This window comes from Suncus etruscus, chromosome 7, assembly GCF_024139225.1.
Source record: "Suncus etruscus isolate mSunEtr1 chromosome 7, mSunEtr1.pri.cur, whole genome shotgun sequence".
Taxonomy (NCBI): domain Eukaryota; kingdom Metazoa; phylum Chordata; class Mammalia; order Eulipotyphla; family Soricidae; genus Suncus; species Suncus etruscus.
Window position 1 is genome coordinate 109,057,859 of NC_064854.1, and position 7,010 is coordinate 109,064,868.

A 7,010-nucleotide genomic window follows, 5' to 3' on the forward strand; every position below is an offset into this window, starting at 1 on the left:
AATAAAACATGTTTTTACTTAAAAAAAAAAAAAGCTACTCTCTTTTATACCAGAAAGTATACAGAGCTCAGTGGAAAAAAAAGACTGGACATAAGAATATAGTTGATAGAATTCTAAGATTATCTTATATTTGGGGGGGGGGTATAATAACACTAAAGGTAAATGCAACGCTTTCTAGAATTTAATTAAGAAAAACTTCCCCAAATCACAGTTAGTTGTGACATTGCTTCTTGTTTTGTTTGGTACTGCCACTTTTATCACCATTATATCCTTAATTGTTTTATCTTCTGTCTAATTTTTGGTCAATAATTTTATCTCCTTCTTACTCCCATTGTATTTTACTTGGTTCCTAGCCCCTCTCTTGTGAATCACAGATAAGATATAGTAAAAAATTCAGATTTAGAAAAAGGGAAAATTAGACTCAGATGGTTTTCACATAAATGAAAACAGATTTGTAATGGCAAAAATCTTGAAGAATTACACACAACCTAAAATATATTAAGTTCTCTTCACAGAGAAGAATAAGATAAGTAAAAATGACCTTGATTTTTTACTTTAACATTTCACATGGTCAAGGCATAAATCATTAAAAATAAAATTGAGGTTGTGGGAAAGCAATAGTTTACTTAGGTCCTCTGAGTTCACCAAATAAAATATTTTTTCCGCTTGTTTTTCCCATGAAGACAAAAGGTAGACTTTTAGCCCCAATTCTCCATTTTCTTCCAGAAAATAAATGTCTTTTTGTTATTGTTACGAAGTTTAACTTCTTACTATCTATCCTTTCTTTTGTCCTTCCCTTTTTTTGCTCTCCTCTCCTCTTCCTACTCATTCCCTCCATACCCTAGCCGTTGCCTTTCTTCCCTTTTGTCCCCTCCTCTCCTCCTTTATTCCAATTTTTAAATATTACTTTCTTTCCCTTTCTTTCTTAAAACTGAAAAATTGGGCTGAAATAATGGCAAAATGCTTAGAATGTGTTGCAAGCTTATGGTCACAAGGTCAAATCCTTTATGATCCATATGAGATCAACAGAATTATGGTTGACACAGCAAAAAAGTTGAAAAATGAATTTCTATAGTTATACCATACACTCTTTTGAATTTCATAAGCTTTGTGAACTGAATCACGTTAAATGCTTATGAGAACACCTTTCCTAATTTCTGGGCTTTAGGAAGGCCTTATTCACTGGAATTAGACTGCTATAGATTTTCTTTGCTTCCTTAATCTTTATCTTCTGAGAGCAGAAGACTGAGGTGATTTGGTAGATTGTGATTGGAATTAGCTCCTTCTTTCTTAAGTTAAACTTGAAGGAGGAGCTTTCTTTTTTAAAATTTAATTTGCTTTATTGAAGAGCATGTATCATATAGTTGACATAGTCGATCATAATACATTTTATTTCCAGGTAAGTGGGAGAGAGATTATTGAAAAAAAAAAATAAAGAAAAGAAAAAAGTAAAGATAAGGCCTCCCAATTCTTACCACAGGCTGAGTTCTTTACACTGTATAGAAAGAGGAGGTACAGTAAATGCACTACATATACACCTCAACTCAGGCCCTTTGCCTGGTCTGTATTGTAAATTGGGGGACACAAAAAAGAAAAGAAGGAAGAGAGTGCAAAGTACAGTAACAAGCAAATTTGGGAAAATGATTTTGTCTCTAATGTCAGTAAGTCATTGTTAGAGGGTTAGTAAGATCTTGTTGCTAACTGATCATTCTGTTACTTCATTTGTTTTTGAACATTAGGTGATTTCAGATACACACTGGTGCCTAAATTGTTGTATTACTATGGCAATGGCAAAATTAAACAAAAATGTAGTTGTCCAGGAATAGTAACAGCACTAGTGCTCTTACGGCAGCTTCTGTGGCACATATTTTTAGGTACCATGGCTTCTGAGTACAAGAAGGTGAAGGAGGATATCCACATTCACTTCAAAAAACAGTTCTGGTGATATCAACCCAAAATACAAAGATATCTGGAATTTTGGTCAGATTAGTGTCTCTGCAGAAAGTTATAGGCAAGTGGTAACATAGGGCCATTAGCAAAATAGCAATTGTGGGTGATGGATGCAGCAGCATAACCTTAGCAGGGTTGGGATTTGGCCCATCCTCTGCAGGAAGGAGCTTTCTTAAACACGTTTTTCCTTTCAGTTTTTATTGAAGCATCAGTGATTTACAATATTACATAGTTTTATTCATGTAATGTTTTAATACTACATTCATACCAGAGTGTCAGCTTCTCTCTCTCAAGGTCCCTTCCCATCTCCACCCACACCCAAGCTCAATTCTGCAAGCTCAATTTTCTCAGGTTCTGTGGCCTTTGGCCATTTATTACTGTTTAACTATAGTTCCTTATATCTCATTATTAGAGAAATCATTCTATATCTGTTCCTCTCTTTCTGATTAACTGTAGTCAATGTGATGGCCTCTAATTTTATTAGGTTGCAGAAAATTTCATCTTTTAGCTGAGTACAATTTAATTGTTAAATTTTTTTATTAAAAGTCTCAAGTCTGTATAACAAAGGTGAGAAAATTTATCAATTCAAAAATTTCAATTAAATATAAAATTTTGTCATTTGTACTGCTGTCTTTACTATTTCTGGCAGTTACTGTGCTACTTTTTGACCTTGGAGGGATCTTTTTAAAGACACCATGCTATTGATAATAGAGTTCAATTATTTAATATTTCAGCTATAAACCCACTAGCCATGTAAGGTCTCTTCATCAATATCTTCAGAATCCCTTGCATCCAACTTCTTAGCAATTTCATTAATCTAATAATTATATTTAATATGTTTTTAATTATTATGGTTTTGTTCACATGTTTATAATAATGTTGGCTCTTGTGATTTTGATGTTGATTGTTATTTTACTTCTATAGTACCCAGATATTCAGGATCCTGAATAAGACCCCTAGGTTAGCACTCTGACTCTTATTTCTTCCCTATTGTTCCAGTCTCCCCCTTCTTTCGCATTCTTATTTCTATAATGCAAGACCAATATATCTCACATTTACTACGTTTAATTTCTAAGAGATGCTTTTCATGCTTAGTTGAGGCAATCAAAAGCTGGTGTCTCAGAGTATTTATTCATGAGTCTACTCTTTCATTAATGTAGCCATTCATCCATCTACCTATCCACCCATTCACCCATCCATTGTCCACCCACCCACCCACCCACCCATCCATCCATCCATCTATCCATCCATCTATCCATCCATCCATCCATCCATCCATCCATCCATCCATCCATCCATCCATCCATCTATCCATCCATCCATCCAAGAAAACATTTTTGGTACCTATGTTACATGTTAAGTGTGTAGTAGTATACAGTAAAATATCGTGTCTCCACTGTTCAGAATTTGATAATTATTTCAGCATGAACAATAATATATTTAGAAACATTTAGAAGTGATTAAACTCATAAGAGAAAAGTGACTCTAGATGGAAAGTGGTATCAGAGGAGTGTGAGGAATGTCATCAAAGAAGGTAGAAAAGTGTGCTGGGGAAGATAGTTGACATGAGTTCTGAGAAATGAGAAGGAATAGAGCATAGTATGTTAAGAAAACATTCATATAATGCCAAAATATAAAATCACAGGCTTAGCATGGTCTCAGGATGGTAGGAAGGCTAGAGAGGCTATCTATACATGTGTAGAACTTATTGAGTTAAGAGAGGCACAAGGTTATCAACTCTAAAAGTGTTGATAGACCAAATAAGCTTTTATCTTTTCAAGAGTAGCGCGCAAGTCATCGATTTTAACAAGCTAGCTATTTTACCAGATACACCTGGGATAAGAGGTTGAGAATGGAGCAAGTTAAAAAGCAGTGAGTACAGGAGGAGAAACTGTCAGTGGGATAAAATGTTGGCATGGACTGCTAGACAGAGAGAAGGGTACTTGGAGAGTGGTTGGTAAAACCAGCTGCTAGGCAAAAAAAAAAGGGGGGGGAGAGTTATATGTAATGATTTAGATTTCTTTTAGGTTAGAAAGATAGTGGTAAGGAATAAATCCCAGATTTCTGACTAGCAGAGGGATAATGCACATATCTGAGAGATAGAGGATAGTGGTAGAGGGCAAAGTTATTGTATCTGGGTCATAAGATTGTAACAGTCTCCTTCTTGTAATCTCCCAGTTAGTATAAACTGAGTATAGTTTGAGAAAGATGATGCAGTGGGAAAGATTTTGACAGGTGATAAGTGTAAAAGAAATAAATTATATTGCAATGTGTCAGGCAATGAGTTAAGTATAGAGATGACAAAAGTGAGGAAAATGAGATCATGTCCCTACTCTCTTGGAATGAGAGCAAGGCAAAGTTAACTCATTGCATCAGTTGCAGGAGGTGAGGGTGAAAAAGCCAAGGCCAGAACAGGCTCCCAAGGAGAGATGAGAAAGAAGAAAAATGATTCGGAAGGTTCCAAGAAATAGAAAGTATAGAATTCTTGATGAATGGAGAGAGATGCCTTTCTGTGAAAGTGGCAGATATCGTGGACAGTGCCCATTTTAAGAAATGGGGCTGCAAATGGTTCTTCAAAGCTTTCACTTACTTGAGCATCTGAAAGTTTTTTTGTTTTGTTTTTGTTTTTGTTTTGTTTTTGGGCCACACCTGGCGGTGCTCAGGGGTTACTCCTGGCTGTCTGCTCAGAAATAGCTCCTGGCAGGCACGGGGGACCATATGGGACACCGGGATTCGAACCAACCACATTTGGTCTTGGATCAGCTGCTTGCAAGGCAAACACCACTGTGCTATCTCTCCGGGCCCGCATCTGAAAGTTTATTTTTTTAAATTTTTTCCTTCATTCTTGATAACTAGAGAGAAAAAAGAGGAACTGAAAAATGAGGAACATGTTATTCACTCAATAAAAATCTAAGGTGAAGAAAGAAGTAGAACAATGCACTAGTGGGTGTAAGAATGGAGTCTAGAAAAAGGATTTTTATTTCTTATGTAATTCTGATTAAAACCCTGATTTATTGCTTTTCTTTTTCATGCTCGATTCTAATCTGGAGCAATTTTATTTGCTTGTCCATTAGTTCCCATTATGTTCTGAGCTTGCTTTTTTTATGAGTTATCAAATGTGTACCATAAACTAATCAATTTCCTCAGAATAATCATATTTACTCAACCACTTCAGAAGACTTGAGTATCATTCTTGTGCTGAGTAAGAACGAAAGATTAGACTTGTTTCTTTCTTTTTTTTTTTATTTATATTTTGCCTTTTGGGATCACACCCTGTGTCGCTCAGGAGTTACTCCTGACTATGCGCTCAGAAATCGCTCCTGGCTCGGGGGACCATATGGAACTTTGAGGGATCGAACCAAGGCCCTTCCTAGATCGCAAATGCCCTACTGCTGTGTTATCACTCCAGCCCCGTATTAGACTTGTTTCTAATAAATAAAATCGCACAGCGAAGTTGTCCTGAATTCTAAGGTGCATAGGGGTATGAAGATAATCTACAACACTCTCCTTAATTTTTATTACATGTTCTCCAACCTCTTTTCCTCAGCTTTAGTATCTAATCAGTTAAGTTCTTTGATCATATTTTAAGTTCCTTTTGTGTACTACAAGAAAATAAAAGGTCTTACAAAGGATTCTGTCTCAACCATTAATTTGATTGAAAGGAAGAAAGTGTCAGGGTGTATTTGAATCTTTACCATTTTCGAGATACACTAAGCTTGAACATGAATTTGAGGTCCCACTTTTGAAAGGAGATTATGGGTTTATTATTTCAATGGCTTCGCTGATAATTTAAGATGATGCATATTGTGAGCAGTGGGAAGTTTCTTCAGAGGTGGTGATGTGGGCAGCATGATTTCTATCATGGAAATACAATAATTCCCCATTTCTACAGTTTTTCTGTCACAGGTGTTCAAGCAGGAGCTTTTCCTGGAAGACAAGACTTTCAAGATCGTCAGTTCTGGGCAAAAACAGTCTGTGCATGCTAGATTTCACTTGAATTGATGCATGTATATCTGTGTGCTTGTATATATGTAGTGGTGTGTGTGTGCATATGTTTGAGCACGTGTGTGAATGTATGAATGCAGGCAGATGAAAATCAGTGTTTTGAAAGAAAAAAACAAGTACAAGAAATCTGATACACAATATGAGAAAACAAAACAAAACAAAACAATAAAACAAGAATAGAAAATTCGGTATCCCAAATTAGACCCTGCTCTTTTTGCCCTCAAATTATCTGTAATTGTCCTGAGCATATCATTCCAAAGCTCAGTTTTTGTGTTTTCATCTGTAAAATAGAATAATTATAATAAATCCTATCCGTGACTTTCCAGCAAAGTGTTGATTTGAGGATACAAACAAATACTTTGTATATTAGAGAGTGATGGTAGAATTGCTGCTTCCTCTCTTTATTCACTCACTTATTCCTTCATTGAGCCATGATAGGGACCGACATGATCCTAGTTTCTGGATGTGAGTGGCAAGAGAAGAGCATGAGTGAAAGTGGAATCAGTGGGGAGGCTGTCTTTCACCGAGAAAAAAAATAAAATGTATTCTAGACCATGCTTGTGACAGAGAATGTGGGAAGAAGTGGGTGGTTTAAGGTTAGAAAGAGCAGACTGCTTTAAAATCACCATGGGAGAGAGAAAATTTAAACCAAGCTGAGTTCTCGGAAACAAACATATAGAAAAATATACTTTGAAAAGGGTTAAGTCAGTAAATCTTGGGTAGGGATACTCCCTCTTTTGTGTGTGTGTGTTTTTTTTTTAAATTTTCAAAGTCTTACACTGGAAAGACCATGGAAAAATGTTGTTTTTTGTGAAAAAAAAATCATAGGCCATACAATTTAGGTTTTCAGTAACACATGGCAGGAATAATTGCTTTCTCTATTAATTCCCAATTACTTTCAACGAATTTCTCAAGGAGTGGCAATAGCAACCTCAATTCCTTCCCCCCCCCCAAGAAACTTAAATGTAACATAATTCAAAATAATTCATGTCTGATTCAAGAAAAGCTGGCTTCTGAGAGAATTACTATATTCACAAAATGCGTTAAGACAGACT

At 35.8% G+C, this 7,010-nt stretch overlaps 1 non-coding gene across 1 annotated transcript; it reads left to right on the top strand.

Moving 5' to 3' along the window:
• The first annotated feature begins 1,458 nt into the window (after positions 1-1,458).
• LOC126014805 (small nucleolar RNA SNORA51) lies at positions 1,459-1,587 on the top strand. The gene has a single exon (XR_007497796.1). It is a non-coding gene; the product is annotated as a small nucleolar RNA SNORA51 (small nucleolar RNA).
• Positions 1,588-7,010: the final 5,423 nt, after the last annotated feature.